Below are 16,758 nucleotides of genomic sequence, written 5' to 3'. Positions count from 1 at the left end.
GTCGACTAAAACAAGACTACAACTAAAACAATGTATGACTGCAATATGACTAAAACTAAATAAAAAACTAAATGTGGTGTTAAACTCAACTGCGGTGTGTGTAGAATATTGTATAGGATTCCATAGGATGTGTTGTTATGTGACGTCTAAATGGTTTTCACCTGTTTGAGCTCTGTGGAGCTGGAGCCGTCCAAGCTGATCTTCAGCAGGTGTCCGTAGGTACCTACGATGAGGAAGGGCTCCACCTCTGGAGAAAGTGAGACATTACATCTGAGTTACATCTGAGCAGACCATAGACATACCGTATAAACGTAGACGCCCTTTCCGGCTCTGGAGCGTATGCGCTCAAGGGAGGGCAAAACCTTCTCGAGATTCCTTGAGAAGCCCTGCGGAAGCATGAGCGTGCGTCACAGAGCGCATGTTCGGGTCTGATAAGTACCGGAAAAGATGCGCTGTGATTGGCCAGTAATCACTTGAGTGGCAGCGTGACGTAACGTGCCTTCCACACTTCCGGCGTACTTCCTCTCCCAGTGTAAATTCTTCCGCCCCTCCTTCAACACACATCGCTCCAACGAACGGCACCGGCCAATGAGGTATCTATTTTTGTATATCTATAGTCCAGACACCGCTACCGGTGCCTATACGGCTAGGGTCAAGGTTAATATTACAGTTCATCATGAGGAGGAGGGAGGAGATGAAGAGTGGGGGGATTGTGATGACAGTTTGTCTCAATGCAGTTTTTCAAGCCAGGTACACAGTCTGTTAAATCACCACGGGAAAAACATTATGAAATCAGGCAAATCTAAAGGTTTCTGCAGACAACCAAAAACATGAAAAATGTAGAAGTTGGAGATCTTAAAATCTGTCAGATATCAGATGAAAGACATAACAGAAGATGGTTCTCAAGAGGGGTATAGACTGAGAAAAATGTCTTGTTTTTTTTTCACATCAGAAATCATGAGTGATTTCAGGGTTGCCACACTTAATTTAAATGGTGCCAGAGATGTGAAGAAAAGAGCGAGATTTTTTTTTTTTTGTAAAATTAAAAAATATGAATGTAACTTTAGTTCAGGAAACGCACAGTGACACTTTGAATGAGACTGACTGGAGGAGGGAGTAGGAAGGAGAGGCTGTTTTAAGCCATCTTCACAACAACAGTGGTGGAGTGGCATTTCTCTTTTCCTTTGAAGAAATAGAAAAGGGCAGATCAATAGTTGTCAGGGCCAAGTGAACTTTTTACAATGGTATTTATTAATGTACATGCTCCTAATTTGGGAAGTGTTAGAGTTCCGTTTTTAAATGAACTCAACAATATTTTGAATCAGTGTGGGCCTGAAGAATATTTATACTAGGCTGGAGATTTTAATTGTACTGAAAATGATCAGATTGACCGTAATCATGTTGAGCCTCATGGTCCTTCTAAAATGCAGCGGCTGGTGAAAACCCACACTTTAACTGATGTTTGGAGAGAAATGCTTGACAAGAAAGACAATATACATGGGTCCAGAGCAGAGACATTTTTCTATGGCCAGATTGGACATATTTTATTGTTTTAAACATCATTTCAGTATTTTTAAAAAGTGTAATATACTGCCTGTTGGTTTTTCAGATCACTCAATGGTACTGTGTAATGTTTTTATTGCAAATGTCAAGCACAAGATCTGCATACTGGCACTTTAACACTGCTCTTTTATTAGATGTGCACTTTAGAGAGAGTTTCACTTTTCTTTGGAGTGGTTCTCGATCTAGAAAGAGAGATTATGTTTCCTTGAAGCAATGGTGGAAAGGTGGAAAGGTGGAATGGTGGAAAGGTGGAAATCAAGCAGTTTTGTCAACAGAACACTTTCAATGTCTCCCTTGACATCACATGAAAAATGTAATGAAGTAAACACAGAGGGAGTCAAGCATACTGATGATGAGGATGTAAATGTAATGAAGATCACTGGTGATGATTTTATGTAATTTGAATGCTGGAAACTTTTGAGGGTATTTTTGGATTCTATTGTAATTGTGTGATTTCTTTGAATTGCTGATGTTCCAGTAAGTAAGTCATGTATCGGCCAGAGGGAGGATTCTAATGTGGCTCCTTCCTATAAGTTTGTGACACATGTTGGCTCATGTGTCAAGGGAGGACCTGTCGTATATTACAAAGCCACATCGCGATGAAATATCCATATAATGTTGTATAATGTCATACTGTTTGTGCACAACAACCCTTCACTGACTGAGTTTCTGCATGTGAGATCTGAGTCTGATATTGGTTGGTCTAGTGCCACATTCCAAGAAGGGCCTATATGTGATCAATTGAAAAGGTCTGCTATGAAATTGTAAAGGCTATTGAATTGAACCGTGGATACCATTGTGTTAATAATCTATAGAAGTGACCATCTACTTAGTATGTGGTGACGCACATGCACGTGCGTAAACACATACAAGGGCTTTGGGGTGCACACCCCACACGCACTATTTGGGAGAATTATAAAGAGGGTCTCAAATGTGCGGAGATCCAGAGAATCCAAGGAGAATCCACAGAATCCAGGGAGAAGTCAGTCAGTCGAGAATCCAGTCAGTCAGAGTGAGATCTATAGCCAGGTTCCAGATGAGATCGGGGACAGCTATGATGGGACTGCTCTAGGATGGCTCTGGAATGGACTGATCATGAATTTGGTAACTAAGCTTTGTCCTTAAATAAAATGATACATAAATAAGGACATGCCTGGCCTCTCCAATCATTTATGCAACAGGGTAAAAAGTGCTTCCTGGACACTATAATATACGACAAATAATGGCAAGACACTACAAATAACACTACATTAGTAATAAAACATGTTCTCTCACCACTATGAGGATAAAGTTATAGTAATAAAACATGTTCTCTCACCACTATGAGGATAAAGTTATAGTAATAAAACAAGTTCTCTCACCACTATGAGGATAAAGTTATAGTAATAAAACATGTTCTCTCACCACTATGAGGATAAAGTTATAGTAATAAAACATGTTCTCTCACCACTATGAGGATAAAGTTATAGTAATAAAACAAGTTCTCTCACCACTATGAGGATAAAGTTATAGTAATAAAACATGCTCTCTCACCACTATGAGGATAAAGTTATAGTAATAAAACATGTTCTCTCACCACTATGAGGATAAAGTTATAGTAATAAAACAAGTTCTCTCACCACTATGAGGATAAAGTTATAGTAATAAAACATGCTCTCTCACCACTATGAGGATAAAGTTATAGTAATAAAACATGTTCTCTCACCACTATGAGGATAAAGTTATAGTAATAAAACATGTTCTCTCACCACTATGAGGATAAAGTTAGTAATAAAACATATTGTCTCACCACTATGAGGATACATTTAGTAATAAAACATGCTCTCTCACCACTATGAGGATAAAGTTAGTAATAAAACATATTGTCTCACCACTATGAGGATACATTTAGTAGTAATAAAACATGTTCTCTCACCACTATGAGGATAAAGTTAGTAATAAAACATGTTCTCTCACCACTATGAGGATAAAGTTAGTAATAAAACATGCTCTCTCACCACTATGAGGATAAAGTTAGTAATAAAACATGCTCTCTCACCACTATGAGGATAAACTTAGTAATAAAACATGCTCTCTCACCACTATGAGGATAAAGTTAGTAATAAAACATGCTCTCTCACCACTATGAGGATAAAGTTAGTAATAAAACATGCTCTCTCACCACTATGAGGATAAAGTTAGTAATAAAACATGCTCTCTCACCACTATGAGGATAAAGTTAGTAATAAAACATGCTCTCTCACCACTATGAGGATAAAGTTAGTAATAAAACATGCTCTCTCACCACTATGAGGATAAAGTTAGTAATAAAACATGCTCTCTCACCACTATGAGGATAAAGTTATAGTAATAAAACATGCTCTCTCACCACTATGAGGATAAAGTTAGTAATAAAACATGCTCTCTCACCACTATGAGGATAAAGTTAGTAATAAAACATGCTCTCTCACCACTATGAGGATAAAGTTAGTAATAAAACATGCTCTCTCACCACTATGAGGATAAAGTTAGTAATAAAACATGCTCTCTCACCACTATGAGGATAAAGTTAGTAATAAAACATGCTCTCTCACCACTAGTCTGAGGATCCACCAGTGGATGTGATGCAGGTTGTGTATCTGGGTCAGGCTCAGCTGGAGTAGAAGGACCTAAACACATAGTACAAGTACAATAAACAATAACGAAAGTGTTACATTATAATACTGTCATGATGCTTATCACACTTAGTAAAAAAGATTGAACTATTAATGGACCCTGACCAGCAGTGGTAGGAGAAGATACATCACGTTCTCATTTAGACTATTAACTAGATAGATATAGTAATACAGAAGGTTCTCACCATAATAATAAGGGTAATAATAATAATAATAACTAGAACTGCACTCTGTCGAGTGCCTACTTGCTTGTTGCACACAAGTAGGCCTAGTGCGCAAGCAGACCGTGCAAGTACTGTAGACCACTACAAACTTTCAAATCTCAGCCTCTCTGTGAAAGAACGTTTGCAAAATTGAATTATTTGGTACGTACCTTGCTTTGGGAGGAGAAAAAGTAGTATTTTGAAGTATGGTAATGCTTACTTATGCCTGTTATGGCAGTGGTGTCAGATTACATACATGTATAGGGGCATTACCTTTAGTCCACCCGACACTGAAACATGTCATCGTTACGTCACCATTGATAACCAATTATACCCTGGCATTGGTACATATATTCATCACGTCATGTGCTCATATGTCTATATATGTGTATATGTCTATACGTATGTATATGTAATTTCTGAGTGATTAGTGGTATAATGTGGTTACTCGGGTGGTTTGATGCGTATGTCCCTGACGTTGGTACATAATCTTTATCACGTCATGGGACATCCGCCGAAAACATACCTGCACGGTCTGCTTCCGTATGTCCGGGGCCAGCATATGACGTCATATCATATGCATTCTAAGGGACATTGGTACATATCTTCATCATGTCATGGGACATATGCTTCGTAGCATGACGGAAAACATACCTGCACGGTCAGCTTCGTGCCAGCATATGACGGCATATCATATGCTGGCACGGGACATACGCATCGTAGCATCTGACTGATAACATTACTTGCACGCTCTGCTTGCGTAAGTAATGATAATAATAACTAGAACTGCACTCTGTCGAGTGCCTACTTGCTTGTTGCACACTAGTGCGCAAGCAGAGCGCGCAAGTACTGTCGACCGCTATTGAAGGAAATGCCTCTATATGTAAATGTAATTTGTAAGTTGATTAGCGGTATACTGTGGTTACTTTGCGTATGCCCGTTTGATGCGTATGTATCGTAGCAGCATATGACGTCAGGGTATAACTGGTATAACTAGCTCTCAATGATGACGTAATAAAGATGTGGATTAAAGGACCCAATGCCAGGGTGTAATTGGTTTTCGATGGTGACGTAATGACGATATGTTTTAGTGTCGGGAGGATTAAAGGTATACATGTATGTAATCTAACACCACTGCCATATCAAGCACATTACGTCATACGCTGGCACAGCACATGCGCATCAAACATCGCCCTGGATGAAAACTATTACTTGCACGCTCTGCTTGCGCAAGCAATAATGATAATAATAAACTGTATTTATATAGCACCTTTTTGAACAATGTTCCAAAGTGCTTAACAACATAAAATAAAACAATCAAGAAAACACAAACATCACAGGAATTACAGCCAAAATAAAACAACAACACTGTCAGAGGGGATTAAAGGTATCAGGTGGGGGTTAAAAAGGTCTCTCTGTATAATTGTGTGTTTAATTTTGTTAAAACAATTGTGAGGGAACTAGCAACCCTGAGGTCCAGTGGGAGTCTGTTCCAGAGTCTGGGGGGCCTCTGGCAGCAAAGGCCCTGTGGCCCCTGGTCACCAGATTGGTTTTAGGGACCCTCTAGAGTCTGGGGGCCCCTGGCAGCAAAGGCCCTGTGGCCCCATCTTAAAAACAATGCTAAAGGTTACAGGCCAGCTAGTGCAGTGTGGCTAAAACAGGGGTGATATGTTCTGACCTCCTGGTCCCGGTGATCAGTCTAGCTGCTGCATTCTGTACTAGTTGTAACCGGTGTATGGATCCTTTGCTGAGATTAGAGTATAGGGCGTTGCAGTAATCCAGACCAGATGAAATAAGGGCATTGACGACTTTGTGGAGGTTAGGGGCGGATTCTATAAATGTGACGTAGGTGGAAAAAGCAGGTGCGGACTAGTTGTTACGTGGGCTTCGAGGCAAAGGTCAGAGTCCAGTAGGACACCTAGGTTCTTTGCCACTGGTCTGACATTGACTGACATGGAGTCAAGGCTGTAGGTGGGATCTGGAGGTTAGGCGAACAGGAGGATTTCTGATTTGTCTGAGTTTAGTTGGAGAAAATTGGCGGACGTCCAGGTTTGTAGATCGGATAGGCAGGCCCTAAGGGAGGATAGACAGTTGGGGTAGCAGTACATTTAGACTTGTATGCAGCAGGTTGTACAGAATACATATATGTGAGGGGGCTTACATTTAATTGACTACATTTTTGAAGGGCACTAGCCCTTCAAATATATACAGCTTTTGTTCCCACAAAATGTCCGCAACACAAACATTAAATGCCATTGACAACAAAGGGAAAATGTATGTCATCTTATAACCACACGTCTCATATTTGCCATCGACAATGAAAGGAGAAATTAGGTAAAATGTCCACCAAATATGACGTAGGCCGACATTTGTGGCAACATGCAACATGCATCATCTCATACTGGCCAATCAGAATGCCATGTTACCTGTTGCCACACATTTACGTCATATCTGGCGGATGATGTACGATAAGAGTGCCCCTCAATTCACACGGTGTGATTCTTTATATTAAATTCTAAAATTAAATCCTCTCTCTCACACGTATGCCGTTGTGCCAGTGAACCAGTGATCACCCTCCCTGTGCCAGTGATCACCCTCCCTGTGCCAGTGATCACCCTCCTTGTGTCAGCGTGCCAGTGATCAACTTCCCTGTGCCAGTGTGCCAGTGATCACCCTCCCTGTGCCAGTGTGCCAGTGATCACCCCCCCTGTGCCAGTGTGCCAGTGATCACCCTCCCTGTGCCAGTGTGCCAGTGATCACCCTCCCTGTGCCAGTGATCACCCTTCCTGTGCCAGTGTGCCAGTGATCACCCTCCCTGTGCCAGTGTGCCAGTGATCACCCTCCCATGTGCCAGTGTGCCAGTGATCACCCTCCCTGTGCCAGTGTGCCAGTGATCACCCTCCCTGTGCCAGTGTACCAGTGATCACCCCCCCTGTGCCAGTGTGCCAGTGATCACCCTCCCTGTGCCAGTGTTATCACCGTGTCTAAGGTCCATCAGCAGCAATATAACACAACTATATATTTTTTGCTTTTTGTATATGCCTTTATTGACAGGACAGCAGGCTGACAGGAAATGGAGAGAGAGAGAGCCTACATTGAGCCGATATGTCTGGACTGCTACACCAGCCGTCCGGGCCAAAGCAACACTTTTAACTCGAATCTGCTGGAGGTCCCTGGGTTACTAAATATTTTCAGATGGGGGTCCCTGGAACAACATATTTTCAGATGGGGGTCCCTGGAACAACATATTTTCAGATGGCGGTACCTGGAACAACATATTTTCAGATGGGGGTCCACGCCCAAATGCATATCATTTTGGGGGTCCCTGACATGAAACGGATTTGAAAATATTAACCCACTGACATGGAAACATGAGGTTTTTCAGAAAACTGTTTTATAGAAGACATTTTGTAGAATCGGCCTCAGGTCTTCGGTTAAACATTCATAATCATACATTTATACATGCTGTATTCTAATGATTTTAAACATTCAGATTTGGCACAAACAAGGGACTAAATTAATTTTGCTGCTAACACCTAAATGTGGAACGCCCTACCAACAGCCATTAACACATGCGAATACCTTGAATCCTTCAAAACTGCTCTCAAAGGGCACCTACGGGCGGCTGCTATTCAAAACTGGCCCCCGTAAAATCTGAATCCCCCCCACCGACTTTCCCCCTTTCTGTATATGTTTATTTTCCCTTTTTTGCCTCCCTACATGCTTTCCTGTTTTTGAGGGGCGGTATAGTTCACTATAGTTCCACACTCACTCCAGAGGGCCACTATATTTTCACACTCACTCCAGAGGGCCACTGTAGTTCCACACTCACTCCAGAGGGCCACTATAGTTCCACACTCACTCCAGAGGGCCACTATATTTTCACACTCACTCCAGAGGGCCACTATAGTTCCACACTCACTCCGAAGGGCAACTATATTTTCACACTCACTCCAGATGGCCACTATAGTTTTCTGAAATAAATATTTTCACTTTTCATTTTTCAAAAATAGCAGACCTACAAGCTCGTAGCGCGCCACTCGGTGGCGCACTATGAGCTTGTAGATCTGCTATTTTTCAATAGCTAAATTACAACATAATGTTTAAAACACCAAAAGGGGTTCCCGCCCAAAATGGGTTAACTGTCCTTTTGCGCAGATCACGCAAACCTCAGCAAAAAGAAAAGGACAATATCGATGGCCTCCAACTGTAGTTCCACATTCACTCCAGAGGGCAACTATATGTTCACACTCACTCCAGAGGGCCACTATAGTTCCACACTCACTCCAGAGGGCCACTATAGTTCCACACTCACTCCGGAGGGCAACTATAGTTCCACACTTACTCCAGAGGGCCACATTGCATATTTCTGTCGTAGCAAAAATAGCCGATCTCCAAGCTTAAAACGTGTCACACTGCAACACATTTTTAGTTTGCAGATCAGCTGTTTTTGCTCTATTTGAAATGAAATCCTGAACATATTTTGCTATTTTTTAATTGGAATCGTGAAAAGTATTTTATTTCAAATGCATTTAGTTATAGTTAAGTTAACTTTATGAACTAAATACAATAAAATTGTAATACTAGTCATTACGCTAGTATACATAATTACATATATAGACTAAAGTAATTAAAGCTGGTCATGTTTGCATGTTTGGAACAGCTGAAATCAATAATATATCAGTATTGTGATATTAACCTGCGGGACGCATTAAGTGATTGTGGGGGATGTGGCCCCCGGGCCGCCAGTTGCCCACGTATGGACTATACAATACAATAACAATATGTGTCATTCCTGATGCTTTGAGGTGTAGAGATATTAGGCCTACCTGATAGAGAAACATAGATTCTATATGAATATGAAGTGGCTGGGTAAAAACATGGTATCAAATTGTATTCCCTTATTGTCTCCGCCAGGCCGAAAGGCATGGCCGAGACTACTGTATGCTTTGCACCCTGTCCGTCCGTCCGTCCGTCCGTGTCCATCATCCGTTCTATAGTCAATAAACGAAACAGGTCTTTCAGATTTTTCATATTCCATCCTCATTGGCTGATTGGCTGTCAGCCCACAATAACCTGTAATTGATCTGGCGGAGACCTGTACTCCGAATGGAACACCCAGGATTCGAACCCGCGGGTCTCCCAAGTGGAAAGCCAACATCTTAACCACTAAACCAAAGGGATTTCCCTGTGATTCACGGGAGATATTTAACTTTTAGGCCATCAGGCTGAGATTGTGAGCCACTCTGCTACACTTTTTGTACTTAAGCAGTCATTTTGTTGTATTTGGTAGGCATTTTACAGTATAGTTTGTTTGACTGATCATATTGATCAGAAATGTTAATCTAATCAAGGTTCAAGGTTGTACTTTATTGTTACATCTTGTGTACAGGTACATAAGAGTATAAAACTTATTTTTGTTTGGCTTCCTTACAGACAATGCAGCAGCATAGATGGCATAAGATTCAATACAACAAAAACACAGCAAACAAAGGGATAGAATAAGAGTGCAAGAAAGAGCATTCAATAGTAAAAAATAAAATAAATAAAATAAAATAGTAACATATTATTTTATTAACATATTATTATATTATTTTTGTGAACAGCTTCACAGTAGGTTATGTTCCATAAATCCAACACAGCTTAATTTAAGAAGGTGCAATTTAGGCTAGGTTCCATATATACAATAACATTAGTTTAGAAAGGTGCAATTTAGACTAGGTTCCATATATACAATACAATTAGTTTAGAAAGGTGCAATTTAGGCTAGGTTCCATACAGTATATACAATACAATAAGTTTAGAAAGGTGCAATTTAGGCTAGGTTCCATATATACAAAGGTGCAATGTATCTATGCAGGTGTGCTCTTATAGCAAAAACACAATGTTGTTGCTTAAAGTTTAATTCAAGTTGAAAGTCAATTGAAATTGTGCCGTTGCACAAGATGAAGGCATCCCAGCAAGCCAAATGACGTCATGATAACGTTATGATGACGTCCTCCAGTGACTCCGGTGACGTTCAGGACTATAGGCCAGATCACAGTCCATATGGGGATGATCTTTACGTCATTTCCAGGACGTCTTCACCAGATTAAATAATATAACTTATTTTGGGCCAGATCTGACTAGTTATGATATGACTTAAGTTGATCTGGCCTCGATCGGACACTCTCTGATTCATCCAGGGACGTCCGTCTTAGTGGATACATTTTAAGTTGGTTGAAATCAGGTGATATTCTGGGCCAGATCTGACTAGTCTTGGTTTCACTTGATCTGGCCACAATCGAGACGTCACTAATTCGTCGAGGTCCTGACCGTGTGTGTGTGTGTGTGTGTGTGTGTGTGTGTGTGTGTGTGTGTGTGTGTGTGTGCGTGCGTGCGTGCGTGCGTGCGTGCGTGCGTGCGTGCGTGCGTGAAAAAAGGTTGCACACCAAAACGGAAGGGGGAAGGAAGGTGGAAGTGTGTGGGTCAGTGTGGTAGTATGCAGGCAGGTTAACCACAGAGAATGAGTTAGAAGTGTTGCTATGCTCTCTCTCTCTCTCTCTCTCGTTCTCTCCCACAAACAAACGCTGTTAAGTTACCGAGACTAAGACTACATATCTGCTGTCAATAATAAGCATTATTATTGATAGTATCAAGTAGGCATGTAACGATTCACTCAACTCACGATACGATTCGTATCACGATAAGAGGTTCACGATACGATTTTTCACGATATTAAAAAATACAAATACATTTTATATAATTTATCTTCTCCCCAGAGATTTTTTATTTAACTACATTGCAAAAAAGTAGCATTACTTTTGACAGTGCAGAAACATAATTGCCTTCCTTGATGAGTATCAACGACCATCATCACCTGGGGCACAGACACACACAGCTCCCCTCTACAGTGCTCTACTACTGAAAGTGACTATCATTTCTCTCCAAAAGCACTTGAATATGATGGAATATGACTAAAGCTCACATTTCACATCATCACCATCATCACCTGGTCACAGACACACACAGCTCCCCTCTACAGCGCTCTACTACTGAAAGTGACTATCATTTCTCTCCAAAAGCACTTGAATATGATGGAATATGACTAAAGCTCACATCGATTTTTTAATTCATATCGTCGGGATTAATATCGATATATATATGATATATCGTTGCCTAGTATCAAGTGGTGATTGACAGGAAAGAGGGAGAGAGAGAAGGGGAGAGAAACGCAGCAAAGGTCGTCATGAACGGGACTTGAACACAATGGTAAATTCAGGGGTTGAAAGTTGGATACCAACATCCTATATAAGGCAAAAGATAAAAGTTATCTAATTTTAATTATGCTTTAAGTAGCATGTGATGTGTCAAACTAGGGGTTATTCATGATTCTGAATCCATTCCAAGCACGAAAAACACTCCTTGAGCTATAAACGGCCATAGCCGTCATCACAAAGGTGACGAGGTCAGCACATTTTGGCACGTTTGGGCAAGTGGCTATGATGGCCTAATTTATCCCCAGGAGTGTTCTTCGTGCAAAACTAATGCTTGGAATGGATTCAGAATCATGAATAGCCCCTATTTGACACGTCACATGCTACTTGACTATTGCAACTCCCTCCTTACGGGCCTACCGGCTGATCCAAAATGCCGCAGCTCGCTTGGTCTTAAACCAGCCACATGTCATTGTCCCCCCTTCTCCGCTCCCTCCATTGGCTCCTGGTCGCTGCCCACAGAATACAAAACTCTGATGCTAGCATTCAAAGCAACCAAAGGTATGGCTCCCCAATATCTTGCAAGTATGATCGAACCCTACAAACCCTCCCGCGCACTCAGATCAGCCAACGCAGGGAAGCTGGAAGTACCTTCACTAAAAACTCTTCTCCGTTCTGACTCCAAAACTATGGAATGCACTTCCCATTACAATCAGAACTGCAGCCTCACTCCCAATCGTCCGCCGTAGTCTGAAAACCCACCTCTTCAGACTCAATCATGGCCCGTAGCACTTGCCCTAGCCCCGACGACCTTACAGGCAAATGCAAAGGCTCAACTTATGTAACTTAGATAGCATTTTATGTAGACATAGCACTATAATAGCATTTTATGTAGACATAGAACTTTAATGTATATATGCATAGTTTAATTTTATAGATATTCCACTGTTACGTTCTTAGCTTACGTATATGATTCATGATAACTACTTCTTATGTATATGATGTATTGCTATGCTTTTTGTTATTGCTTAATGTAAGTCGCTGGATTAAGATCGTCTGCTAAATGCCTAAATTGTAAAGCTTTTTGCCTTATATAGGAATTAGGATGAATTTACCATGATCCACGATTGATATAATAGTCTATTTTTAATATGTTATTTGTATGACCCTAAGGATCATAAAAAACCTTGAACGATTACTATTGCTATTTCTCTCGGTCACGCCCCTTTTTAGCTTAGATTGACCGGCCTATAAGGAGCTGGGCTGAATCCTGGGTGAGGAGGGGTCTGATTGGCTGACTCCTGGGTGAGGAAGGGTCTAATTGGTCAAATGTTACACAAGTGTAAACCTACAGGATCGAGTCACCGCAGGTTAACCACAGAGGAAGAGAAAGGATTGCTATGGTGACACGCACGCACGCACGCACGCACGCACGCACACACACACACACACACACACACACACACATGTACACACACAAGCCTGCTCCATATAGTTCCAGCACCATGTTTTTGAACTGACGTCAGCACACAGTTTGTCTGCTGTGCTGACGTCAGTGTGTGTGTGCGTGTGCGCGCGCGCGTGTGTGTAGTCAGCTCATCACCATAGCAATCCTTCCTCTTCCTCTGTGGTTAACCTGCCTGAATAGAGAGTCGCAGTCCCGCCCCCTTTCAGAACGACGAGTGGCCCAGGAAATAATTCAAAAGTGGTCAGGAGGTGCACGCACATCCCGGGTCAAAAAAGAACAGACTGCAAAAGGAAGAATAAGGTGACCTTCACAGTTCACACCAGAAAGCTTTACTGCGATTAAAACGAATTAACACCATATATTTTACTGTGTAGGCTATAGTTTATGAATTGAACACATTGATAAGGTCCCTGCTGCGTTTCCAATTGCTGCGGTTATACAGCGCAGTGTGAAGGCAAACCGCAGCAAATTAAATATGCAAGAATCCCAACTTTTTCGCCCATTCGCATCGAGTCTACCAAAGTATTTTAATACGTTTATTTACCAAGGCTGGGTAAAAAACACAACGTTTGGCCTCTGCTATCCAATATACCCGACGAAGGCCACAGAGGCCGAAATGTTGTGTTTTTTACCCCGCCTTGGTAAATAAAGTTTTTGGGGAGCTTTCAAAACGGTGTGCAGACTTATTGTTCCTTTTTCAGGAAATAATTCCCCGTTCATTTTCCCCATAGGCTTTTCAAAAAGTATTTATTTAAAGACGTTTATGCCGCGGACTTAGCCAACTGGAGTTGTGACAAATCATGACAACAAATACAATGTGTTGGGCCGAACAAATAATTAAAAGGAAGAAAATAAAGGCAGGGTACAACACTTTTTGTATTGTTTTTCTTCTTACTAATTATTTGTTTGGCCCCAAAACATTGTGATTATTGTCATGGTGGAAAGCCTGGTGACACCACGTTAGAAAAAAAACAGAAGCTGATGTTAATGTTATGTGTGTGCGTGCGTGCGTGTGCGTGCGTAGAGTCAGCTCATCACCATAGCAACCCTTCCTCTTCCTCTGGTTAACCTGCCTGAATTCGACACACTGAACACAGCCCCTCCCCCTCTTTCAAATATATATTTATTATTGATTAATTATCAATTCATTTTGAAAAAAGAGAATGCTGTGAATATTATCTTTTTTTAAACAATAGTCCCGCCTCTCTCTCTCTCTCTCTCTCTCTCTCTCTCCCTCTCAGTGATCACCCTCCCCTGTGCCAGTTTTGTCACCGTGTCTAAGGTTGCCCAGCCCTGGGCCACTATATTTCCACACTCACTCCAGAGGGCCACTATATTTCCACACTCACTCCAGAGTGCCACTATATTTCCACACTCACTCCAGAAGGCCACTATATTTCCACACTCACTCCAGAAGGCCACTATATTTCCACACTCACTCCAGCGGGCCACTATAGTTCCACACTCACAGAGGGCCACTATAGTTCCACACTCACTCCAGAGGGCCACTATAGTTCCACACTCACTCCAGAGGGCCACTATAGTTCCACACTCACTCCAGAGGGCCACTATAGTTCCACACTCACTCCAGAGGGCCACTATATTTCCACACTCACTACAAAGTGGCACTATATTTCCACACTCACTCCAGAGGGCCACTATAGTTCCACACTCACTCCACAGGGCCACTATATTTCCACACTCACTCCAGAGGGCCACTATAGTTCCACACTCACTCCACAGGGCCACTATAGTTCCACACTCACTCCACAGGGCCACTATATTTCCACACTCACTACAAAGGGCCACTATATTTCCACACTCACTCCAGAGGGCCACATTGCATAATATTGTCTTTCGAATGCCAGGTCATTATTGGTCTGTGAGCAGGTGTTGGACAACCTGACAGCTCAGCTCAGAATGGAAGTGAAAGAAACATTTTGACCCAAAACCACAGAGTGATAAAAAGAGCATCATCAATCATTTAAAACCAACAATCATTCAAACACAGAGTGATACAAAGAGCACCATCAATCATTTAAAACCAACAATCATTAAAACACAGAGTGATACAAAGAGCACCATCAATCATTTAAAACCAACAATCATTCAAACACAGAGTGATACAAAGAGCACCATCAATCATTTAAAACCAACAATCATTAAAACACAGAGTGATACAAAGAGCATCATCAATCATTTAAAACCAACAATCATTAAAACACAATCCTACCAATGTATATTTACTTTACTATCAATGTTGAAAATTGGATTGTACTGTGGAGCTAGCTATCAAATGTAGTAGACGGATCATCAGTTGTTTTGTGTTGTATTGTTGTGTTGGATGAATGTTGTATGTGAATGTATGTAACTAGAAAGGTCGCAATTTAAAAAAATTGCAAAGTGTGGTTGCCGCAGTGGCTTACATATGCCCCTCCCACTAATATTGCCAGCCAATTACAATGTCACGTCACCCCTGCGATCATGCGTAAGTAATTCGGAGTGACCAGTGATTTCTGAAATGTAATATTTAATATTGTACCTCTATTTACATACATATTGCACTAATGACCCATTCTTGCAGTGTGTGTGTGTGTGTGCTTGTGTGTGTGTGTGTGTGTGTGTGTGTGTGTGTGCGCGTGCGTGCGTGCGTGCGTGCGTGCGTGCGTGCGTGCGTGCGTGCGTGCGTGCGTGCGTGCGTGCGTGCGTGCGTGCGTGCGTTTCCGGTCAATTTGACATGGCTCAAGTGCGTACAATCAAAACTGTGGGAGGAGGAGTACGGCAAAGTTTAGGGTTACTCTAGTAAAATAATAAAGTGTTACAATCACAATAGTCTGGTTGCCCACACTAATAATATAAGACATGCTTTTGATGATGATATGTTTAAGACCCCAGGAAGAGTAGCTGCTGTGACTCACAGTCAGCTAATGGGGATCTAATAAATAAATCAAATCAAATCAAACCTGAACGCCACAACAAGAGGAACAGCATCAGGATTCCGCACATTACTGTCTGTCCCATTGGAGTCTGGACCGGATTCACAGGAGTCTGGACCGGAATCTCAGGAGTCTGGACCGGAATCACAGGAGTCTGGACTGGACTGGACTGACTGACTGACTGACTGACTGACTGACTGACTGACTGACTGACTGACTGACTGACTGACTGACTGGCTGGCCAGCTGGCTGGCTGACTGGCTGGAGAACTAACTGGCTGACTCGCTGGCTGGCTGGCTGGCTGTCTGGCTGACTGACTGACTGACTGGCTGGCTGGCTGGCTGGCTGGCTGGCTGGCGAACTGGCTGGCGAACTGGCTGGCTGGCTGGCTGGCTGGCTGGCTGGCTGGCTGACAAACGGACTGGCTGGCTGGCTGAGACTGACTGGAGTCTGAACTAACTGTCACACAAGTAGACAAGTCGTCCCTTATATCTGTAAGAATATGCTGTCGACGCATCAAGTTTCCTCTACATGTTTATCTGTTCATCAGTGTGTGTGTGTGTGTGTGTGTGTGTGTGTGTGTGTGTGTGTGTGTGTGTGTGTGTGGTCACTGGTCACATTTAAAGTTTTCACACACATTCTGACAGGAAGATGTTATCAGTATCTTCAATCTGACATGGAAACACCAACTCAACTTGCAGTAAACACTATGTCACATATACATGCATATACACCTGT

Source organism: Electrona antarctica, assembly GCF_951216825.1.
Source record: "Electrona antarctica genome assembly, contig: scaffold_275, whole genome shotgun sequence".
In the NCBI taxonomy this organism is placed as follows: Eukaryota; Metazoa; Chordata; class Actinopteri; order Myctophiformes; family Myctophidae; genus Electrona; species Electrona antarctica.
The sequence above is the reverse complement of the archived record's forward strand: the minus strand, read 5'-3'. Positions refer to the sequence as shown.